At 35.5% G+C, this 25,837-nt stretch overlaps 1 protein-coding gene and 1 long non-coding RNA gene across 7 annotated transcripts in view; both read right to left on the bottom strand.

The window, feature by feature from the left end:
• Positions 1 to 25,837, bottom strand: part of clstn1 (calsyntenin 1) — an 82,731-nt gene that overhangs the window by 47,503 nt on the left and 9,391 nt on the right.
• On the bottom strand, positions 6,977 to 9,711 carry LOC147838238 (uncharacterized). The gene is made up of 3 exons (XR_015523735.1): positions 9,638 to 9,711; positions 9,480 to 9,573; positions 6,977 to 9,431 (listed from the first exon to the last, which is right to left on the bottom strand). It is a non-coding gene; the product is annotated as an uncharacterized LOC147838238 (long non-coding RNA).

Here is a 25,837-nt window from a genome sequence, read left to right on the forward strand (position 1 = left end):
GTATACCTTGAAAACGGTTATCGTCCCATGCCTAATCCACCCAATATCCAAACATCCGTGATAAATTAACTATTGGAATATTTCCTCTTGCCCTACACGTTTACTTCTTGTAGTGTGTGTGTGCAAGAACTGTCACCACTCCCACAGACAACCTCACGTGCCTTGCTGAGACCCATAGAGACTTGCCTTTTTGGGACTTAAAAGAAACCTAGTCCGGGGTTTATAAATCTTCTAAAATGTCCAGGATTTGGCTTTTGTTTTCAGAGAGAGACATTATATAATTAATTATTTAACCCAAATGACTCAAATAAACTTTTCTATATACTCAGAGAGGATGAAATTACATCTAAACTGGCTGCAAAATATATGTACACCATTAGAAATGGTAAATTAACCCATTTGCCTGTTTATTCTATAGATGTATTTATTCCTTTATGCCATTTATTTCTCATTTGCTGTATATTTTTATTTGATGGTGATCTATTACATATTTTACATATATCTAACATGCTTTAGCAATACTGTACAAAGTGTCAGCAGGAGATTTTACCTGTCAGTGAGTGCACATGGCTCCTGAATAGAATAAAAGTAAAACAAATAGTGGATTTCCTTTTTATTTCTAGTCTAAAAAATAAAAAAATAAAAAACTTCAACCTATTGAAAAACTGTGTAAAATAAAGGCAAATATTGTTAAAAATCACTTTTTTAAAATAGCACGTAGCGTGTGGTGAAACCTTTACCCTTGGTAAAAGGTTTCAATCTGGCTACCACCGCAAGTATATTTCAAACCTGTGGGAAACACCGTAAGTCTTGTTGTCTTGTAACACTACGAAGCATTCTCTTGTCTCGTCTAGCCTAGCCATATTTTGAACCACTGCCTTGTTTCCTAATTTTGATTACTGCTGAGCATTCACCTGTTTGTAATCACTAATCTGGATTACCCGTATGTATCTGTTAACTCCTGTTTTGACCGTTGCCTGTCCGACTAATCTTATAAATGAACTGCACATGGATCCTCAACCCTGTTGTCCAGCACTGTTGTGTTACACACCCAAATTGCTCGTCACTGGAATGTTAGTCACGTGACATGAATGTTTTGAATCACGCTTTGTAAAGCTTTTGAAACATCTGACAAAATGGGTCGATTTAAAATATTCATAATGAAAAATCATTCATAATGAAAAATGAAACTTTAGTCAATAGGTGTCTCCCACAAGCTGATTAGTAAAAAAGTTGAATTTCTAACATTATCCTTCTGCTCATATTCATATATAATGCAAGTGAATAATGGATGGGTTATGCAAATTTTAAAAAACAACATAAAAGTGGGCGACATTTATAAAAGCATTACATTTACACACAAAAAAAAACAAGTTTTACAAAATGATGACGTCAAAAATATCTACCATATTTTGATTTGAGAGCCTTCAGAGAGACTAGAATACACGTTTACTATTATAGACGGCTATTAAAGCAGAGAGGACAGACAGGCTGCAGAATCACTGCAGTCTGCACACAGAGGGTGATGTGAAGGGCAGATTGCTCTCTTCAACAGATAATCACAGTGCGTGTGGCTGAAATGTGAGCATCAGCACATCAGCAGTTGCTGGGTGAAAGTGGATCCCCCTGCAGTGCTGAGCTCATTGTGACAGAGGAAGCAGGAGGCCGCAGGGAAACAAAACGAGCTCAGCGGACTGATGCCGTCACCATCACTGAATCAGCTGCTTCTCACTGTAAGACAGCACTTCGTCAGTGAGCAGCTAGCTAATCCGTTATTGTAAAACAGATGTATTGGATGATAATTAGTACAGATTCCTTTACATAATTTAAAGGGTTAGTTCATTCAAAAATGAAAATCCTCCACTTGTTCCAAACCTGTTTGAGTTATTGTCTTCTGTACAACACAAAATTAAGTGAAGTTTCACAAACTAATTTCGAGAGGAGCACTTGATATGATTGACCGCAGCTGGTCTCTCATCTACAATCATTAGTTAGCCAATCAGATTATTCCAAACTCACTATAAGTAGCCTAGCAAAAGTTACTCCCTTATCTTCGTTTTCTGTAGAAACCCCCCATCCACCCCTTCTCCCCCTTTCTTCTTTTACTACGGGGAGCTCTCGAAAACTACCTGATCACGTACTGCCCTTACATGCTCAATCTATCAGGCGGGAGCCCTGGGCTCAACTATCTCCGAGCTTAGGGTTCTCTCCTGGGACAGCATGCCAAACCTACTAACATTTGTCAAACAATATTAAAGTGTGAACTCATAAAATGTTTTGAAATGTTGGAAAAAGAAATCATTGACTTCCATAGTATTTGTGGTTCCTACTGTGGAAGTCAATTGAAGTCACTTTTTCCCAGCATTCTTCAGAATATCTTGTTTTGTGTTCAACAGAAGAAAGAAATTTAGAAAAGTTAAGAACCTCTTGAGTAAAGAAAATTTACATTTTTTTAAGTGAATAAATCCTTTAAAGGTGCTGTATGTAAGTTTTTGACTCTTCTAAAGCATAAAATACCATAATATGTTTGCAGATATTTAAGAAACATGCTAAGTGAACATTCTTGTTTATCTGGAAAACAATGCTGAAGTCAGATATTCTGCTATGAATATGCTCGTTCTGTGCTGGAATGGCTGTATACCACCCCCTTTACAGTTTTACACATTTGTTGCTCTGCAAAGCTCAGTTTCATGTGAAGATGACTAAAAGCATGCAACCTTTGCAGCATAGAATACGCATCATTCATTCACACTATGTGACGAGATACACAGTGATGAGCAATTTGGCTGTTTGCACCAGACGAAACACGACCAAAATTTTAATACAGCCATTCAGAAGAACAGAATATGCACTCACTCATGAAATGGTATAGCTTGTAATCTTTTTAATACATATTAACCCTCTAAACTTTATTAAATGTAAATGCTAAATCACTCAGCTTTTTGTAAAGTTCAATTTCAAACGGTTTATTTTATTTTCAAGATCTGAGGTGAACTTTCTCCTTCTGCTTGCAATAGTACGACAATAAATGTCATGTAAAATGGCATTCAAACTCACATTATTAGCATTTAACACTAAATAAAGCACATGAGGTGTACCTGAGGTGATCATTGCCATAGTTTTCTGTTATTCACCAGTGAGAAAGAAAAGCCATTTGTAATATACCAATTCGAGGTGTTAGTTTGAACAAAAACTCTTTTTAATATGGGAAATATTCCTTCTATTGGATGTCGTTGTTTTTATTTGGTACACTGTTTAAAATCACTCGCTCCTGTCCTCAATCTGGCAACCTGCACTTGCTTTTGTTTTGATCCAGGAGTGCAATTCCTAGTTCAACCAATACTGCACCTTTAATATAAGCTATTGATAAGCTATATACATAGTGCCCTCCATAAAATTAGCACACTTGGTTAACAGGAGCAAAATGTAGCATTTATTGGTTTTCCCTTTTCAGCTTTTTCTCAAAATACAAACCCAAAACCATTCAAACCCTTTTTCTATCAGTATCAGTATCCGTATACGTTATTTAGTTCCATAAGATCTTTACTTCTTTAATTTAGGACTACATACATTCATTTAAAAAATATATTAAAAGAAAATACATTTTTAAAAATTCTTATATTTTGTATAATGGTAAAGTTGTTATTGCTAGATTAATCTACAAATATAGAACATGTCATTAAATATGATACATCTCATTTTCTTATCCTGTAGTTGTTTTGAACTGTGCAATAAATTTATTTGAAAAAAAAATAAGACTGAAAATGTTTGTTTTTGAGCGTCACAGTGGCGCAGAGTGTAGCAGGTTCACCTCACAGGAAAAAGGTCACTGGTTCGCGCCTTGGCTAGGTCAGTTGGCATTTCTGTGTGGAGTTTGTATGTTCTTGCCATGATCACGGGTTTCCTATACGTAGGTTTCCAAAGACATGCGCTATAGGCAAAGTGGGTAACCTAAATTGCCTGTAGTTTATGAGAGTGTATGGGTGTTTCCCAGTGATAGAATGCAGCTGGAAGGGCATCCGCTGCGTAAAACAAATACTGGATAAGCTGTTGGTTCATTCCGCTGTGGTGATCCCTAATTAATAAAGGGACTAAGCTGAAAAGAATGATATATTTTTGTTATATGTTTTTTTTTATTCTGATATCATTTATTATATTTAATACTTAAAAATGTAAAATGATCTTGGAAACTGCTAACGTTATTCTTAAAGCCTACATCCCACCCTGCAAATCACCATCCAAAACCACATCTCCTGAACGCATGAACACACTAGAAAACATCACTACAATACATCAAGTAACATTCACTAGAGAGTACACTAGAACATATACAGTTAGTAATTACAATACCAAAAAAGAACAGCGGTTGTTGATGTTTGCATTCATGAACACGCCGATAATATAATCCTTTCTGCATAAACAGGGTCCTCAGACAGAGGCATGCAATTACATATTTTAATAGGCAGGTACAGCCTATGATAATGTTCAGACAAAACTTTTTTGGATTCTACACCTTCCACAGAATATTAAAATACATATTAACACAATCTGACCACTTCATTTAATAATTGCTATCAAGATATGAACATTACATAAATAAAAATTACACATGGTTTAAAAAAACCGTAAACAAAATTCTCTGTATGGTCTTAAAAACATCTTAGTTTATGGCACCTTTTTACTCAAACAAAACAAATGCTTCTTGCGCACACACAAACTCTTTAACATCCACCGCACTACCAGCTCTTATCATCCTTTATATCCCTTATAAAATTGCTGTCTGGCAGACGTGAAGTGTGCAGCTGCTGGAGGAGCAGAAGGATGATTTATTGGCTTGAGCGTTAGCGTGCTTTCTCTGCACCGATGTGTCTCGCGAATGAGCCTGCAGGCAGAAGCCGATCAGTGACACTAATTGAAGGATATAACCTCCACAGCAATAACAGCATAACGTTCACATTACACGCCACATCCAATTTCACACCTTCAGGAAAATAGTACACTTGCTAGAGCCGGCGCTTCATTTTCGTTTTTTTTTTTAACCTTGTTCATTTACAGCTGCAATACATTTGTGATTTAAAAATCACACACGCTTCAGAAATCAACACTTCTATGAAATCTACAAACGCATGACTGTAATGCTGTGTGCGCTATAAAGAGAGTCAAATTTGTGATCTGGCTCATAAATCGTCTTAGTAAAGTGGGTTCACGTGCCCAAAGTGTGCTCCGCTGTTGCTGGTTGTCTTTGGACAGATTGTCAGACCAGACTACCCTGATAATCTGCTTTAAAATCCTAGGTTTATAAAACCTTAAGAGCCGAGGTAAGTCACATGTTTAAAGGGCAAACTGGGACATAATGCTACTAATAATAAGAACAAGCCCATGACGTATACTGTTTACCTTACTTCAGTGTTATTGGAAGCTGCATGTGTTTATTAACACTTAAAGGAGAATGTAAACTTAAAGGGCTGTAGCCACTAGCCAGCCTATTGAAAGGGCTGGTTCTTTTTTTTTTTTTTCCAAAAAGTGGAGCTTTTTGCAGTTACTTGCCTCAATTTCTATTAAATTATGAGGTTCAAATACTGCATTTTAGTTCCATTTTATTGACTAGTCTTCGCTGCATTAGCTTGTCTGATAGGGATCATAACCACACTTTTTAATGCAACAAAAATATTTCCTACAATTTTGTCAAAGTGCTTTCCATATTATTTTAGATGTTTATTTAAAAATGTGTGCTTAAATTATAAGTTATTAGCTTTAGAAATGAGTTTATTATTTTTAATTTACACATTTTTATAAATAAGTATGAAAAAAATACTTATTTTTTAAATTTATTATCATGCATCATTAAAACAAAACAATTAAGAATCTGTTAAAACAAATAAAAAAATTAAAAAAAAACATTAAAAAACTGTAGCCTGTAGGTAAATAACAAACTGGCCAGCTCATTTCCTTTCAGAATTTGTAAATTTGTATAAGTAATAATTAAATTTGTCCTAAAGCCTTCTTTTATCTGTAATTTTCACTATTTATGATGGCATACTGTCAAAAAACAAGACAAATGTGCTCATCGCAAAATTTTGGACTTTGTCTGTGGCGGGGTTGGTCTTTCAAACCACCTGAACCCCTCTGACTACAGGCCTGATTTAATCACACAGGAAAAAGTTATGCTGTGGAATCCTTTTTCACCAAGAAATTGGTAGATTTCACTATTAATTATGAAGTAATTTGAGCTGCACTGATTGCAATTTTTTTGTGTGTACAAAAAAATGCGTTTTTTGTGTGTACCTATACTGATTTTATGCTGGTTGCAATTTTCTATACTATAATTATTATTTAATAATATGAAATATAATTTTCAGAAGAAATATAATTGACATCATATATTAGGGATGTTCAACTCTGTCCTGGACGGTCAGTGTGCTGGAGAGATAGCTCCAACTCTAATCAAACACACCTGAACCAGTTAATCAATGCGTTCCTCAGCGATTTTGCGTCATCGTGTGGCGTTATCATCAACTGCCAAAGTTCGGTTCCAAAACTTAAGACCGCAAGAACGGAGTTCTCAGATATGTTCTTGATATCAAGGACGCACAGCTGCAGAATCCATATTTGAATGATTTAGTCAGACATGTTTACTGCTCCAAAATATTATAGATGTCTTCCCAAATTAAAATATATTGTGTACAAAGGCAACAAGTTTTTGTTTTTTTTTACCCAGTAATAGTGCAGTAATCTCAATACTGTAATATTGTGAAACTGTTATATTTATATCCAAGGTTATCATACCGTCAGAATCTTTTACCGACCCATGCCTACCTGAGAGTAAGTATAACAGTTTTTAATTTATGCTGGTAAGTAAAAAGTGTTATTTTAAAAGCAAAATCTTGCCGATATATCAAACTTTTGTCTGAAACCATATATAAACATGCTAAACGAAAAGACCCAAATGTAAATAAAATGTTTTTTTTTTTTTATTAAATATGTACAGTGACAGTGTATCAATTTAATTCACTCAGCAAAGAAAAAGCATGTTGTTCTGGCCCTAACAAAATGTCAGAGCAAAAAACTGTCATCTTACTGCAAGTAAACAAAAAGCACAAAATGATTCACTGCAATTTTTGCCAGTAACATTCACATACTGGATAGATGTTGACTTATTCTTGTCTCTAGATGTCTCTGGCTGTGGTCCTTTGGTACGATCGCTTAGAAAATACCTCAGAAAGCCCTGCTAAGTCATAAAAAGTAAATCAAAGCAGCATTAAAGTATACTTTGTATAGCCGAGAGGTGGAACACTTGAGGTTAAGCTAGGTTTACCTCAACCGTTTGTTCTCACAAACTATTCAGCCACAGAACAAACATACTGATTATTAACACGGTTATCACTGCATGTTTACATCTCCCTACTAACAACCTGTTCATAAACACCAAATTATAAAGATACTCTTTTGACAAGCAGACAATTTAATGAATGAGTCTTTATTTGCAAATGTTTTGGTACATCTCAATAAGGGTCCTCGAGACCTCTTGGAGCGCAGTCAGCCGTGGCAGAGATCCCAGCTAGAGAAAACCACTAAAGACAGCAGCCAAACACCTGCTAAACACTGGCGACACTCCCACACACACACACTTCATAAAACATATGGCACACATATCACTCCTGCTCTTACCAAAAACACATTTACCAATCAAACTGCAATTACGATCTTCTTTCAACTTCCTGGAAGCCTTTAATGAACCATTAAAAACAGCTTATGTTTGAAAAGCCCACGCCGATGTCTGGTGTGCGTCATTGTAAACTAAACGAGCGGGTATCAAAGAGGACGGGCTGGTTAGCAGGCTGCTGGAGAATGAATCTGATTACTGAAGGAGCTCTGATGTGGTGGGTATATAATCTCTGAGTGCCCTGGAGCTCTGGCTCAACCAGAGAGTTTAGGACGGCAGGAGGCCAGTTGGGTTGTTTTTACATCCATTCTTCACATACAGTGGAGATCAAATTAGAAACACTTGATTTTTAAGGGGGGAAATAATGAAATCTATATCAATCAAAATTGTAGGTAATTTAGCTCTGGCTATACCATACTAGGAGATACAGAATAATAATTTTACATACTAAGATGCTTTATCAAAAAAGCTTTAGCTGCGTCTCAAATGGCACACTGTACACTATGCACTCATGCACTATGTACTTATGCACTTACACACACAAAAGCATAGTATATGACTGTAGTGTCGTCCCAAATAGAGCACTAATGTTTTTTTTACTAAGCGGAAATTCAAACCGTTACCCAGATGAGGTTTGACAGTTGCCAAATCAGTAAATGACATGCCCAAACTATCAAATAATACCTGCCATGAGTGTAACCGCATTCAGCGTTGGGAGGCGCTATAATCACTCTCGACAACAATAAAGTTGTCCAACATTTGCACACGATAGCTTTGCCCCTTCCACTACGTGAGCAAACCTGCGGTTGTTGAGTGCATGAAGTGTCCATCATTACACACTTCATTTTACCGGCTGAATAAATGCATCATCCGGGTATTTAAAGTGCACTTATTATTTTTAGAGTTTTTAGTGTGAACGCACTACTTACACTATTTATACTACAAAATGGCGTAGAATAGTGCATAAGTATGTGATTTGGGGCGCAGCTTTTGTCTACATGAATATCTGTATTTTCAAAACTGCACAATTTTTCTATGCAGCTTTGCTTCCACATGAAAGTGCTGTGTCAGGTGACTGAAACCGATACTTTCTGAAAACTCCAGCCAGGGTGAAGATTTTCCAAAACTCAGAGTGCAGTGTGGTCCTGTGGACACTTCAACTGGAGTTTACACCATTACACTAAATGTCATTATCGGCGCCTGTTGGTGTGGCATGTCCTAAATATGCAATCACAGTGCGTTTCTGCATTTTTATTTTTTAATGAAAGAGGGAAAAACCCCACCATAAAAATACCCATATGAGTGGACATGGCCTTAGAGCAGTGGTTCTCAATTCTGATCCTCGGGCTCCCCCACTCTGCACATTATGTATGGCTCTCTTATTTGACACAAGGATGAGTTCATGGATCTCTCTGTAATGAGCTGATGATCTGAATCAGGTGTGTTTAAGTAGGAAAAAAATACAAAATGTGCAGGGCAAGGAGCCCGAGGACTGGAATTGACAACAGCAACAACTGCAGTACAAACAAAGATTGTTACTAAAATTTCTGAAGGTTGCAGCAGGTTTCACTGGGCATCACTAGTCTTTCACTAGACATCATTAGTCCCTCACTGGACATCACTGATCCCTCACTGGACTTCACTGATCCCTCACTGGACATCATTAATTCCTCACTGGACATCACTCATCCATCACTGAACATCACTGATCCCTCACTAGACATCATCAGTCCCTCACTGGACAGCAATACTCCCTCACTGGACATCACTAGTCTCTCACTGGACATCACTAGTCCCTCACTGGACATCACATCACTAGTCCCTCACTGGACATTATTAGTCCCTCACTGGACATCATTAGTCCCTCACTGGACATCACTAGTCCCTCCCTGGACATCACTAGTCCCTCCCTGGACATCACTAGTCTTTCACTGGACATCACTTATCCCTCACTGGACTACACTGATCCCTTACTGGACATCACTAGTCCCTCACTGGACATTACTAGTCCCTCACTGGACATCACTAGTCTCTAACTAGACATCACTGATCCCTCACTGGACATCTCTAGTCCCTCGCAGGACATCACTAGTCCCTCACTGGACATCACTAGTCTCTCACTGGACATCATTAGTCTCTCACAGCACATCGTTAGTCTCTAACTAATCTTTCCAAGATCAGTTTCTAACAATTCTCTCACAGCACATGAAAGATTTTGCGGAGATTTTCACTATTTTTACGAGGGCAGGTCATTTTATTATTTCAATGTTTTTAGGAACCAAACATTGCTGAAAGCTTCTGATAAATATTTGCAATAACTCTGCCATGCAGCCATATAAAAGGCACTGCTAAAGAAAAGGTCACCAAAACGTATAGCAGGTGCCTAACACGCCACTACAGAAACTGCAAGTACGCCACAAGCACAGAGGAAATCAAACAGAAGATTAAACTGCTTCTATTGATTCAACGTGACTAATAATCACAGCTGGAGAATTTCTTACAGAAGGATTTATTGCAGACACTCAACTGAAGTTAAGAAGTGAGTTTGCATAAATCCATGATATTAAATGTGGTATTTTCACATGATTTCAGATGTAGCAGGAATACAGAGCTCTAGATTAGAGAGTACAAAGGAGTAAAAAAAAATCTTTGATTTCAGAATCGCGCGATTTTTGCATAGCTTGTCAGTGAACTATGGCTCTGTGTAGTAAATCCTGCTCAATCTGAAAGCACATGCTAGAGATTTATGACAGATTCTGACAAAATACATATAAAATCACCTTTAAGTAATTGTGCAGCACTACTTGACTTTATAGCCTGATCACAGTCTGGGGTTCTCAAAAGTTTCGTATTTGATACCAATTGGTACTGAAATTTAAAAAACATTTATTTCCTGCTAACATTTGAATGCGTACCTAAACGCGTCCAATCACTGTCATTTCTGTTGAAGACGTAACCACAATGGCCAATCAGCAGTGTCAACAGTACTTAAATGGATGTTTTTAAATTTCACTAATGTTTGGTACCGAATTTGATACTGAATTCGATATTCAATCAATACTCTATCAGAGTCAAAAACAAAATGCTAAAAAACTTGGGTCCTAATTCGAAACTGATGTCATTGGAATTTTCACATCGGTGAAATCCATTCATTCATTCATTCATTCATTTATTCATTCTCTTTTCAACTTAGTCCCTTTTTTATTCTGGGGTCACCACAGCGGAATGAATTGCCAATTTATCAAAGCACGTTTTACACGGCGGATGCCCTTCCAGACGCAACCCATCACTAGAATATACACTCATACACTATGGACAATTTTTAGCTTACCAAATTCACCTGTACCACATGTCTTTACACTGTGGGGGAAACCAGAGCACCCAGAGGAAACCCACGCGAGCGCAGGGAGAACATGCAAACTCCAAACAGAAATGCCAACTGACCCAGCCAAGGCTTGAACCAGCGACCTTCTTGCTGTGAGGAAACTACACACTACAACAGCACTACCTACTGCGCCACTGTGTCACCCGCCGGTGAAATTCAAGTGAAACTATTACTACTAACCATTGTAAAAAAAATCACACAGGTATTGTGTCAAGTTCACCACACAGATACCTTAAATTCTCCAGATGAACTGCCCTTTGGCAGCCGGGAAGGAGGCGGAGAACCGACTAAGTTTTAAAAATATTTATTAATAAGACAGAGACTGCCTTCTAAACCAAAACAAACGGACGGCAGCCTTCTTACGGAGACTGCTGTCAAACTGAAAACAAAAGTAAAACAATATGTCCGGGCCTGGTCCTCTTTCGGCCTCCTCTGCCATCGTTCCTCCTCTTATAGTCCAGAGATCCTTCCGTGGGATTCGAGGCCGGTGCGCGCCACAGGTGTATCCACTTATGCGGCTGCCTCATTCCGTTCCCATGGCTCTCAGCCCGCCCCCTCGCCACAGCTATTTATCCATTTTTTATTAGGGGTTGCCACAGTGGATGTCCTTCCAGCCACAACCCAGTACCGGAAAACACCTATAAACTCATTTACACACACACTCATATATTATGGGCAATTTTTTTTTACCCAATCCACCTGTACTGATTGTCTTTGGGCTGTGGGGGAAACCGGACCATCCAGAGGGAACCCACGTGAACAAGGGGAAAACATGCAAACTCCACACAGAAATGACAACTGGCCCAGCCGGGATTGAACCAGCGCTCTTATTGCTGTGAGGCAACAGTGCTAACATCTGAGCCACAGTGCCACCCCATTTTTGCAATATATGACATGAAATGCAAATATGAACTTATCATTATACATCACATGTTCTTTAGGTCTGATCAGTGTTCTTCTTTAAATATCTCATTTAAGTTTTTTATATTGTGATTCAGAATTCATGCAACACAAAATATTAATTAAAACTGCTCTTTTACTCCTCTTAGAATAGTTTCAAATATAACTCGACAGCGAACTTAACATTTAGGAAACTGTATAAATTGCTCTCGTTTTAATCTGCACTGTAAAACCACTAGCACGCTGCTAATACAATGTAACCATGGCAATTAAAATCTCATCTCAAGGAAAGAATTGTTTAATAAAAAACCCCGCAAATGATGACAGCACACTAAAAATATGATTTTATAATGACAAAAAGTACAGTCGAAATGTGGTTACAGGCTAGCGACTGCTATAGATAGAAACGCACTTTTGTCAATGTCTGAAGAGGTTGTTACAGCATAGCATTTTATAGATCAAAGCCATGTAAATCAATGTTACATAACTGGTGCATTAGAGCGGCACTGATACTTGAGCACAGTGGAGTAAATATGCAGAGAGAGATCACAGTTCAATCACTTTCATTCAGACTGATTCATCTGCAGCATGATTAAAGGACAGTCATATGTTTTTTGAAGTCCGTAGGAGAGTGAAACAGAAAGAGGAATATAATATAATATAATATAATATAATATAATATAATATAATATAATATAATATAATATAATATAATATAATATAATATAATATAATATAATATTTTCCTTATATAATAACCATCAAATATTTGTTTACTATTACAATTGATAAAATTGAATTTTTGGATATTAAAGTTACATTTATTATTATTATTGTTATTATTATTATTATTATTATTATATTTTATTATTATTATTATTATTATTATTATAAATATGTCAGCACTATATCGGAAGAATCTAACATTGCGATATTTTGTTATTTTGCAATTTATAATGTGATATGAAAACAATTTCACCTAATGACTTAAACATTAATAAAAAAGATTTTTTATAATTTTAGATTGAATAAATAATAACTTTATTATTATCTGCAAGCGTAGACAAAAGCAATAAATAAAAAGATACAAATTAAATACAAAATGTTTCATCGTTTTCCAAAGAGTTTAAAAGTATTCAGGTAAACAGTAATTGAATTATGAAAGGCAAAATATTACTGCATAGTCTTTGTTGTATAATTAAATTTAATCAAATTAAACCTTAATGAAGTTTCAAACTAAACAATTTCAACATTGCATATGCTGTGCTGTGACTATTGCAAATTGTCACATTGCGATATTGATGCTGAAATTATATATTGTGCAACCCAAATTATTATTAATACTATTACTAATACTAATAATACTACTAATAATAATAATAATCATAATAAAAAACAATGTTAACATTGTTTTGAATTGAATTGAATTTTTATTTGACAGACTTTAGACAAACTTTACAAAAATACAAGTATCCCATACATTTTGAAATAAAACTGTCGAGAATAAAAACACAATAAAGCCCTGGACTTGTTTCCATTGTGGACCTTGCTGTTAAAAAAAACTAAGTATGGCTGCAAAATAAAGTTAATGCATAAAACTAACATTACCGTCACACTTTAAAACAGGAACAAAACTATTCACAAACACATTCATTCTTTCATTTTCGGCTTAGTCCCTCTAATAATCAGGTGTCGCCACAGTGGAATGAACCACCAACTTATCCAGCATATGTTTTACACAGCGGATGCCCTTCCAGCTCCAACCAATCTCTGGGAAACATCCATACACACACATACTCATACCTATTCACAATACAATAACATATAAAATAAAACATCATTATCCAGAATGCAAACTAATTATCCTCAAATCTCTTGTTCACTTTTTTGAACCTCCTTAATTTCCTTGAATAACATGTATTGTTAAGATGATATATAAATAAATAATAATAATAAAAAAATAAATAAAAATAAATATAAAACTAAAAATAAATATAAAAAATATAAAAATAAAAATAAAAAAATGTTTGATAACAATAATAAAAGCAATAACATTATATATAATGATCACAATAGTATTATCGTTCAGTAGTGATGATTTCAATGTCATGATGGCTTCAACATTCAACAAAAATACACCTTGATTCTTACTGCATATTTCTTAACATTTTCGTTGAACGACAACAGAACTGCAAAAATTACCCCCTTCACTTTCAACAGTCAATGGAACATTATCATTAAAGCAAGAGCACCTTTTTTTTTTTACAATTGCAGACAATATTCGTGTTTGACAAGCCGTTTGCCACCATCCATTCTCCAGATTACAGTCATTTGGATAATATCCACAAATTAAGCCATTTAGCCGTAATCAAATCTTTTGTACGCTAGCAGGCACAAATTAGTGGCTAATGATGCAGCCGAGTGAGGAAACACAGTTGGCCTGGAGCTTGAAGCTTCCTCCAAGATAATCAGATCTCAGACTAAAACTGAAAAAATGCAGAATAAAGCAAACCCTATGCATGTTTTTGTGCAGTGACCAGCACAAATGAGTACAGATTTATAAGAAAACATCGTAACACTTTACAATGCAGGAAACATATTAATGTTTGTTAATGTATATTTACTAACATAAACAAACAATGAACTCTGCTAGAACAGCATTTATTATTTACAGTTCAGCATTTACTAATATCAAATGCTGTGCTTGTTACCATTAGGCTGGTTTATACTTCTGTGTCGAGCGATCGCCGTGACCCATGGCGCACGCCTTGCGCATAGCTATGCATTTATATGTCTGTGTGCTGTTTGTGTTGCTCTGCAATAACACTTCAGAAATGCTAGCTGGCAGTAGGTTATGCTATGTTCCTCTGTATCTGAGTTTCTTCGCGGGTGTTTTGTTTTTTTATGAACGCTACCTTAACGTACAATAAAGGATTCGGATTTATACCTTCCAATACCTTCCGATTAAAGTTTATCCTTCTCTCATCATTCTGTTTCTCATTATTTTTTATTAAAGATGATTATTGAATAATGAATGAAAGTTAACACCTTGCTTAATATAAGAATGTTCAGTGCACTTGCCTGTCTCTGAACTATTTTCAGGAGCCACCAAACTAGGTCAAAGGTCACAGAGATCTCGAGTGAAACTGAAAGGCTGAGGACTGGAAACAACTGTTTCTACTGTTATTTCTATGAGTTAATACTATCTAAAATATTTAAAGTTATTTAGCTATTTTTACAGTTAATTTTTTAAGTGATTCTCTTTTTTATTCAAGATAGACTTTGTGTAGTAAGGATATAACTGCCTGAATGTAGATTATACAGGTTTTTACACAGTTTTGATAAAGAAGGCTGAAAGTACACTCAGCCTTGGGTAAAAAACAGATTATACTTTAAGTGTGTGTGTTCTATTTGATTGTGTATCCATTTCACAGGTCTGAAATACGCACACACCCAGGTGGAAATTTTCCTAGTCTATCCATGTTTTAACCAAAACTCTTGTACACTTGTAAACACTCGCTCCATCGGACTCGCGGCTCTCAGCACCACCAACACTCGGCACAGCTACCAAGCCGACCAATCACAGAGCTTGCGCTACGCATCATTGTAACGTGTAGTTATATTTTTTGAGAGGTGCGTGTCAGCGTTAGCCATAGCGAGGGTTAGCCGACCGCACTAAAGGCTGATTTATACTTCTGCGTCAAACACCGGCGTATGCTACGGCGCTGACGCATAGCCCTTCGTCGTGGCCATCGCCGTCACTGACGTGCACCTCTCAAAAAATGTAACTACACGTCGCAACGACGCGTAGCGTAAGCTCTGTGATTGGTCGGCTTAGTAGCACTGACGAGTCTGGGCGGAACCGAGAGCCGCGCGAATGGCGCGACGCTGCGCGAGGGATTGTTTACAAGTGTGGAGTACCGTGAAGGAGCTCCAGATGGAAAGTTTTGTTTTGTGTTTACCTCATAGTTAAAGTTGTTGCACGTCCGCCGGTTCCTGCCTCAAAATGAGCGAGTTTGAGCCACTTGTACATCCCGGAAGTGTTCAGGAAAAGCAAAAAAGTAGCGAAGAAACTCGACACAGAGGAACATTAACACCTTACTGCCAACTAGCGTTTTGGAAGTGTTAATGCAGACCGACAGAGACAGCGCGCAGAAGTATAAATGCACTGCTACGCACGTTGCATGCGCCGTGGGTTAGGCCCGTGACCTGACGCAGAAGTATAAATCAGGCTTAAGGCTGTGCCAGACCATAAGCGTGCGCTTGACTGAAGAATAAATCAGTCTTTAGTTATTCCACAGCTGTCGAAAATACTGATTGGTCAGACTCATCATTCCAAGGTGTGCTTTTTCCCAGATAACAACTGCTAAATCACCTTGCCCATTCACATCCAAATAGCCGACATACATTAACATTTATATGTATGTGTTAGTCTGTCATGCCACTGTTTTTGACTGCTATTGACTGTTTGATGCCATCTTATGTATGAATAATATGCTTTTTTTCAGCCGGTTTAGTTTCTGCCAGCTTTGAGTTTAAACTGTTTGGCGCCATCTTGTGTTTAAATGATCTACATAAGCACCATTACACACATAACCTGCGTTAATTTAAAGAGTTAATGAACTAATACAACTAAATCTTATGTTTTGTGGGAAGTAGCCTAGTATTACCTGGGATAAAGTACATACATGATGGTTGGATTTTGCAAAACAAAGCTATCTGCCTGTACATTATTCTGTGATAACAACCTCATGGAGGGCTTCTGTATGCTTGCCGGGCTTCATTCTGTAAAAACAACTGTCCTGGATGTAATTTCTCTCTAACTTAGTCAACATGAACAACTATATTTACATTAGGGTAACATACATGAATAAATACTTTAACAAATGTATTGTTCATTGTTTGGCCATGTTAGTAAATACATTAACTATGTGTTCCATATCGTAAAGTGTAACTGAAAACACTAAGCATGCTTTAAAATTAATACTTTTAATGGGATCAATAAAATGCATTTAGATTAAATTATCCAGTACCAAAGCCGAAACTGGAACTATTAAATAACTAAAAAAATAAATTAGTAAAACTATAAACTATAAAATAATTTCAGATCCTGGTGCAAAAATTAGCAATTAAATATAAAAAAAAATATTCAATATAAAAAATATTAACCAAATTGTAATAAACTAAATTGTGAATATGGTTAAATTTAGTTGATCTAGCCAAGTTAATTTCTTTTCATTCTTTGTAGGTTGCATTTAATTTTTGGACATTATTTAAACACTATTTTCTTATCCAAATATGTCAAGCAACCATACTGTTATGTTGATAATTATAACTGTTAATATTGGTAATATTATATAATTATTATATAATTTATAAATCATGCACTAATTACATAATTTTTTTTAAAAATCATAGTTATCAAAATGGCTGTGTTGTGTCTCTATAGATCTAAAAAAAAAACATGACTCTGAGTGAAGCAGAGGCATCCGGAACAAGCCGGCGGCTTTATATCCACACACATTCCGAGCTACATATTGGAGTTGGCAAGCAGAGAATCGTCTAGTCACAGTCTTTTCCATGCTTTATTCAGCACAATTAGATTGCGTCACCGTGACCGTCTAGGACACAGAGCATGTGCTACTATTGCTATGTTTCCTGATCAATGAAAAATATTACTTCAAGAACTTTGGCCAGAGAGCATGCGTGGGTTTGGCGCAGATGGGGGGTCTGGGTCAGGCTGTATTGTGCTATGCCCGGCATGCAATCCTGTTAGCCATCATGTAAACCCACTGACACCTAATCCCATAATGAGATGCTCCCGTTTCATTCACTTACAAGGCCACCGACTTTACTAAGTGCTGTGGAGTGTCGCATATGGTGAGTCAAAAGTTTACTGCAAGACGGCTGTGAGAACGGTCTGATAACTTAAGCTCTAAGTATGCTACATAGTGTGGGTTAAATTTTTGTGGAAGATTTTCATGCAAATTCTGTGAGCATAGCCAGTTCTACTGCTTTCAGATAAAGAATCATTTGACACAAAGTATATAGAGCTGTAGGTCACTGATAAGTTACGCAAAAACTGGTTTAAAATTAGAATTAAATATAATACATTTTAATTTAATAATTTCAATTTCACATCATGAATAGAATAGAACTGATTTAATCGGACAATCATGTCATCAAGACAATCATTCTGCGATAATGACAGCTGTTTGAGTAGCTTCTCAATGAGCTCCAGTTAAGTGTACTAAATTCTGCACAGGAATATATTATATACTACAACTCCAGACTCACTTCAAATAAATCTTTCAGTGAAATGATTCTGTAGTCAAAGGATTATTACTTAAACTTAATCAATGAAAGCAGTTAAATCCTCTGTTCATAATTCAATGCTATGGAAATTTCCTGGGGTTCTTCTTCATGTGTGTTTGGCGCTTCCACACAAGAGCGCCCTCTGGCTTTCGGAGGGGATTTACTTCTGAACACACAACCGTGCTTCCCTGACAAAACTTAAGCCGCATTCTAATGTCTACGCTTTTCTCTACAAACGTTATATAATTCTCTTTGTTTTCATTATCCAGTTGTGCTTGTAGTATGTAAATAATATGCAAATTATATATTATTTATTAGCATTTAGAAGAATCATTTTCAGTAGTCCGCTGTTTTTTTCTGTTCCATCTCATTTGTTTGTTTTCTGGTTGTGTAATCAGTACTTACACATTTGTGATAAACAAAGTGATGCAAAATCTTTTTAAAGCACATGCTCAAGCTATTTATACATTATTGCTAATATTGTATTTGTGGTTACAAAAGTATACCTATATAATATATAATATATACACTATAATATATACCCTCCATATTATAGTGAAATATAACTTTATACTTACAGATGCTCATTTGATTTCCTTTGTAACTTTAAATATTTGTAATTAATTATTTTTAAAAAATACAAAAAAAGTATCTATACACATTAAAGACATGTTTGAAAAATATTTTATATATTACAAAAAAACAAGAGTAGATAAAATCCAATATATATATATATATATATATATATATATATATATATATATATATATATATATATATATATATATATATATATATATATATATATATATATAAATATATATATATAAATATATATATATATATATATATATATATATATATATATATATATATATATATATATATATATATATATATATATATATATATATTGGATTTTATCTACTCTTGTTTTTTTGTAATATATAAAATATTTTTCAAACATGTCTTTAATGTGTATAGATACTTTTTTTGTAAAAAACAAAAAATATATAATTTATGTATTTATATTTATATATATATATATATATATATATATATATATATATATATATATATATATATATATATATATATATACATAAATAAACCATTTAGCATTCATACTTTTCTGTCATGAACACTCTCAGGATTTAGTATGATAATAATTATGCATACGGCAATGTTGATGTATAAAGTCTTATCAGTATGGATCTGCTCAGCTGCTGCTACTTTGATTATTATGGCCAAGCAAGTATCGAGACCTGCTTCTGCCAGTATATACACAGACATGCCATCTGAGAATATAACACCCCCCACAAAGCAGATTTAAACACAGGTGGAGCTGGGGTGGAGGAGGGTCTCGGAAAACACGCTGCAGCTTAACAGCGTAAAATGATGTGGAGAATTTAAAGTGATGAGAACCAAGCTCATTGGCTGCTGAGGAGACAGCAACCAATCTCCTGCTCCATGTAATTAATGACGCAGGAGCAGATTTGATAACCCAATCAGCCTGCCTGTGCATAGAGTTTCATGGCAGAAATTTCACGTATTTGTTAAATAATCAGAAAGACGATAATTCATAATGTTTTAAAATTAAAATCATAGCTACGCAAGTCATACATTGTTTATAATAGTTCTACAAAAAGTTTATTGTTTCTTGTATGCTAAATCAGCACATTAGGTTGATTTCAGCAAGATTTTTGCCACTGAAACCGGCGTAATGATGATGAAAATAAAGCTCTACCATCACAAAATAAATCATAATTTAAAACTGTAATATAATTATTTAAACTGTTGGTTTCTGAACAACCATATTATCATCTTATTTTTTTTTTACGGGCACAGCCATTTGAATCTTTTTGGCTCGAGACTTCCAGTCTCATTCAGTTCCATTCATTTTTAGACGTTCAAAACAGTACATTGTACTTCTTGATGTTGCAAACTGATATTTTCTAATTACATAATTATTTTTTGTCTGTACGGTCATGCAATTACTGGTTTATAGAGCAAGTAGTTTGACAGTTTCAGTGATTTATTATTTCTAGTCCTAGGCAACTGAATTTGAAAGGTCTAAAACAAATCTCAAGAACAAGAGCACTTTCACATTAAAGAAGAAGTTCAATAGAGCCTGGAGTAATGAAACCGAAAGCTTGCATTGTAGCAATAAATTACATCTCAAAATGTATTTTAAAAATAAACAGAAAACAAAACTGTAATAATATTTAGTGCTATTTTTTACTGAATATTACTAAAAGGGTTCTACCAATATAAATACGTTATAAAAACGTTATAAATCATAAAAACATCACACCTGATACCTATTATCAAAATCATACCTATTATACCTATTTTGTTTTTAATGGTAGTATATATATATATATATATATATATATATATATATATATATATATATATATATATATATATATATATATATATATATATATATATATAAATAGTACTACATTAAAAATAAATGTTTAAAGAAATTCCTGAAATGTTACTTCAAGAAAGGTTTCCAAATGTAGATCATTCAAAGACATTCCATTGCATTACTAACAGTAAATATAAAATAGACACTACAAACAGTAGCAATGCTTAAAATATATTGTTTACTTCAATATAACTTAACACAAGCCATCTTCTGCAGCTGCCGGTTTTAAATTAAATCTAATTATATAGATGTTGTGGCAGATTTGAGATTATCACTTGTTGGGTGGCGGCACTGAAGGAAACCAACAAGTCCTTTTCCTGTAATTATCCACTAGTACATTACTCCACAGGGCTAACAAAAGTCTCCAATAACAGCAAACGGAAGCAATTAATTCACAGTTGGCTCAGTAACCCATGCAAAATTGTTTCTACTGCAGTGGAGCATAAAGCAATTATGCAACATACATTGTTCAGTCTAATTTTCACTCTTATTTGACATGGGGGGGTTGGGGACATGCTGGTGAATGGGCGTCTTAAAATGGGGAGTGAGGCCGAGTGATATTCTTGGAGAATTAAACTGGCAGACCTCTGAAACAATAGTAGAGTGTGAATGTGGGCTTCTTGCATTATGATTTGATTGATGAGGGGAGGCTAAAAGGTTATAATGTCAGCTATGCTTGTTCATCCATCTGCTAGAATCCCTGCGAAGACAGAACTGCCTGAACACTCAAAGCAGCTGGCCAGCAAAACCAAATGTGAACCAAAATACCATTCAACAAAGACCAATTACCCAACATCACACACATTAAAGAGCGCTTCGACATTAGCTTCAAGGATGCATGCTCAAAATGTAAAAGAACATATTATGAAAATTGAACTTTTCCCATGTTTTCTGTGCATAAACTCTGAATCAGGCGATGCAGTGGCGCAGTAGGTAGTGCTGTCGCCTCACAGTAAAAAGGTGGCTGGGTGGCTGGTTCGAGCCTCGGCTCAGTTGGCGTTTCTGTGTGGAGTTTGCATGTTCTCCCTGCGTTTGCGTGGATTTCCTCCGGGTGCTCCGGTTTACCCCACAGTCCAAAGACATGCGGTACAGGAGAATTGGGTAGGCTAAACTGTCCGTAGTGTATGAGTGTGTGTGAATGAGTGCGTGTGGATGTTTCCCAGAGATGGGTTGCAGCTAAAACGGCATCCGCTGTGTTGGCGGTTCATTCCACTGTGGCGACCCCGGATTAATAAAGGGACTAAGCCAACAAGAAATTGAATGAATGAATAAACTTTGAATCAACAAACCCAGAAAACATGAAAATAAATCCTTCCTTTGGTTTCTACTTGATCTAGAATCCTCTTTCACATTTATGATCCTCCAATCTGCATGTTTCCACCCACAGCACCATTGCAGCAGTCACAATTTTTGGTCATTTACTGTAGCAGTTTAAGATTTACAATGGCTGTGCCATATAAAACATTATGATGCATGTATGTGGATGCACCAACAAACATAAGAATGTATCAAGATCTAAGCCTATTGTGGTTGAAATTAATTTGGAATAAAATGTGCTAAAAATATTGTTCAAATAAATATTTTTGGAGAACATACAACTGCTTCATACACGAGGGTCAGTTCAACACAGTTTCTAAAAGACAGGTCAAAACCAGTGCTTTGTGCTCTAAGATTCTCTTGTTTTGTTTTGTTTTTGTTTCTAGAGAGTGTCAAAATAGCTTATATTTAGATTTTTATTCTTATTGTTATTTCCCTCTTCTGAAAAGAAGCAGCAGAAAAAAATGGTCACTTCCTCATTACCTGGCACCAAATAGGAGAAGCTGCGTCAATCTTTTCCTTAATTAATAAATGACCTGTGCCTCAGAAGATGATGCCAACACGCAATGAACTCGTGGTGGTGTTTGAAGGCATGAGACGTGGAGCACAGACGCTCTTGACAGTTCTGGAGGCCATTAATAATGTGATAACACTAATACAGAAATGGTTAAGGTGTTTTAGAATGACCAAAACAACATTTCAGATGTTTACCTATGTGCTCAGTCTGCTGTTTTGTCCGTTGATACAATTTTATTTGCGTCACATGATCTCTTACAACAAAATCACATGACTTTAATGCACATACTGGAATATGTTCGCTAAAAGTGTTTCCATTGTAGTCTTTGTGCATCTATTCCTTTTGGATGAAAAGTTTACCCTACTCAGTATGCGCATACAGTTTTTTAATATGTATTTTCCTAATTTATGCGCATCTTGGCGCTTTCATCAACCATTTTTTATGCATAGCCAAAATGCACATAAAAATAGGTGGATGGCAATATAGCTAATTATGCAGCCAAAAACGAAAACCTTTTTTCTTTGTATTTTAACAAAAGTTTTCCTTTAACATGACAACATTTTCAAAATAATCCATGTTTACATAACAACAACATAGGTAAGTAAATTACATTTCTGAGGTCTCCTTGTTAGAAAACAGTACTTGTAAGGAAGTGATGGCATGTAGTTCGGCGCCTCGGTGCTGGTGTGTATGTAGAATTCGCCATGTGTGCAAGATGCGTTACCGCTGTTGGTTGTAATGAGGTAGATCAACACTTTGCTAATGAAGCATTAGCTAACACATACTGTCATTGCTGTGTGTTTGCATACACATCTCCCTAAACGTGTACCCTGCACATGACATCATCGTTTTCAAAGATTCCCATTTTCCCATGTTTACACAGATTAAACAACGGCTGCTTTTTAACTTTGGCTTTGAAATCTGTTTTCATATTTATGCGTTTTTCAGTAACAGAAACGCTACTGTCATGTAAATAAAACAGGTAAAACACTTACAAAGCTTTTGCCAGTAAATAAAGTGTAAATGGCCCCTAAGTCCCCTATAAACGGTTTACCAATGGGTGTCTTTTTCCGGTCAGCATGACCCAGAAACCTTTTGGTGCGAGCTATCACACCCAACGTGCAATTCACCACAGTCTTTGTCAATTAACAGCACAGAAGACGCCTCCGTTCTCACCTTGAGTGCGAGGGAGCTGCGAGTTCTCACCGAGCACACAGCTGCTTTACAATTCAAGGTCTAACGCTGCTAGTCTAAGATAACTACCGATCTACACCTCGGCTGACTTGAAAATGCTTTTGCCTTCACACTTGATGGGTTTGATGCTATTTCTGAAAGAGGTTTAAAACAGCTTCTTTTTGAAGCCTCATGCAGAATTTATTGCTGTGGCTTAACATCTTTGAGCAGAGCCTATTCTCATGTGAATAACGCAGGACAATGGGCCATCCCAAGATCTCAATACAATGGCCTGCTACGATGCAAATCGCTCAGCAACTGATTTGACACCTCCAGAACTGGAGACGGCTTTCTTCAACATGAATACACAAATCATGATGGCAGAAGCCTAACATTTCAATGCAAAATGAGTTGTGGTTTTGTGCCATGTTAATTACTACATGTTGGAAAAGACAAGGAAATAACAACAGAAAATCTTAAGTATTTGCTTTTGAATGCAGTGTTTTTCACCATTGCAGGCTATATTTTAAATAATTGTAACTAGGGCTGAACAATATATCGTTTGAGCATTGATAATCACAATAGTCACATTAAAGGATTAGGTTATTAAATAAAGCTTTAAAGAACCAAGATAATATAAAAAAAAAATGTAAATTCCAGCACCCATGCTATTTTATGTTTGATTGTTAAATTTCTACTTGAATATTGTTTTCCAGAAAACCATAAAAGCACTGTTGTTTAACTTTAAGTTTTCCTCTACCATGTTTATATGTGCTTGCGATTTATTTTATTGTCGTTGTTGTATTATTTTATTTACTACATAGAAAAAAAAGACTTGAACATCTAAATGAATGAAAAATTTCTAAATAGAGCTATCAGATCATCTAGTGAAATTATGTTCATATCGCAATATATATTGCATCAAACCAAAATGTTGCAATGTCAGATTTATCAAATAACTTGCAGCCCTAGTTGTAACATTATTTTTACAGCGTTTGTACTCACTAGTCTTGATATAGATGCTGTAAAAATAATTAGAAAATATGTTGACATATGTAGTTTTACCATATTACTATACTTTTTACAAAATTACCTCACGCTAAAGACAGACAATTGCCAGATACGCCAGTTTACCTGATCTATTATAATGCTCCAGTTAGGAACTATTTATAAATCATCAGATTGTTGTAATGGAAGAACAATACAAAATATTTGTTTAAAGTTTTTTTTACAACAGTTTCCACATACAGAAAACAACACTATTAAAATGACCCCCATTCACACAGATCAGCAAAAATTACTAAACATTAAGGAATAACTAATTGGGAGTGTTTTAACTGATACGGATAACATTTTATAATTGGAAACTGATAAACAATACCCGCTTGTTAAGTGTGACATCACGCAAAGCAGCTTCTGGGTCCAAGCACTCAATCTAACTGGTATGGGGAAACTCAACAAATGGTAATAATAAACGTTTATAAAGCGCTGTAATACTTTCAAAAATACAATTCGCAATTTATATATCAATGCCTACTATCTGAAGGCCATAAAGTGATTTTTTTTATTGTTAAAATTTTGACGTCTGTGATGAAGCAAGTCCGAAACTGTTGTGTAGACCATGATTTTTTACAAAAATCATTTTAATATGCGACTAAAATGTAGTCATAAATGAATATTTTTTCCATTCAAATGAGTAGCGGCTTGGACACGGACACACTACTCCATACATCACCACTTAACAAGTGGTTTTAGGTTTCTGAGCCTCATTACAAAAGCACAAAGAAGAAATACAGTAGACAAAACAGTTTTTAATTTTAAAACCTGAATTCCACCAAAACAAGATAATGTTAAGAAAAAAAAGCCAAATACTTACAAAATGGTATTTTTGTAGTTAGGGCTTGGGCGATAAAATCGCTATCAATATTTTTTGACCGAACATCATTGTCATTATCAATTAAAAAAAAAAAGATTTGTTATATAGATTTGATATGAAGCGCTATAGTTTTATTAAATGTGGCTACTGAGCACACGCCTCGAATGCAGTACCAATAAGGCATGTGGATCTGTTCGTCAAAATATTTGACTGCGTGTCACTGCATCCCAAACTACTAAAAGTAATAAAAAATG

This window comes from Danio rerio, chromosome 23 (genome assembly GCF_052040795.2).
Source record: "Danio rerio strain M-AB ecotype USA chromosome 23, GRCz13ab, whole genome shotgun sequence".
NCBI lineage: Eukaryota > Metazoa > Chordata > Actinopteri > Cypriniformes > Danionidae > Danio > Danio rerio.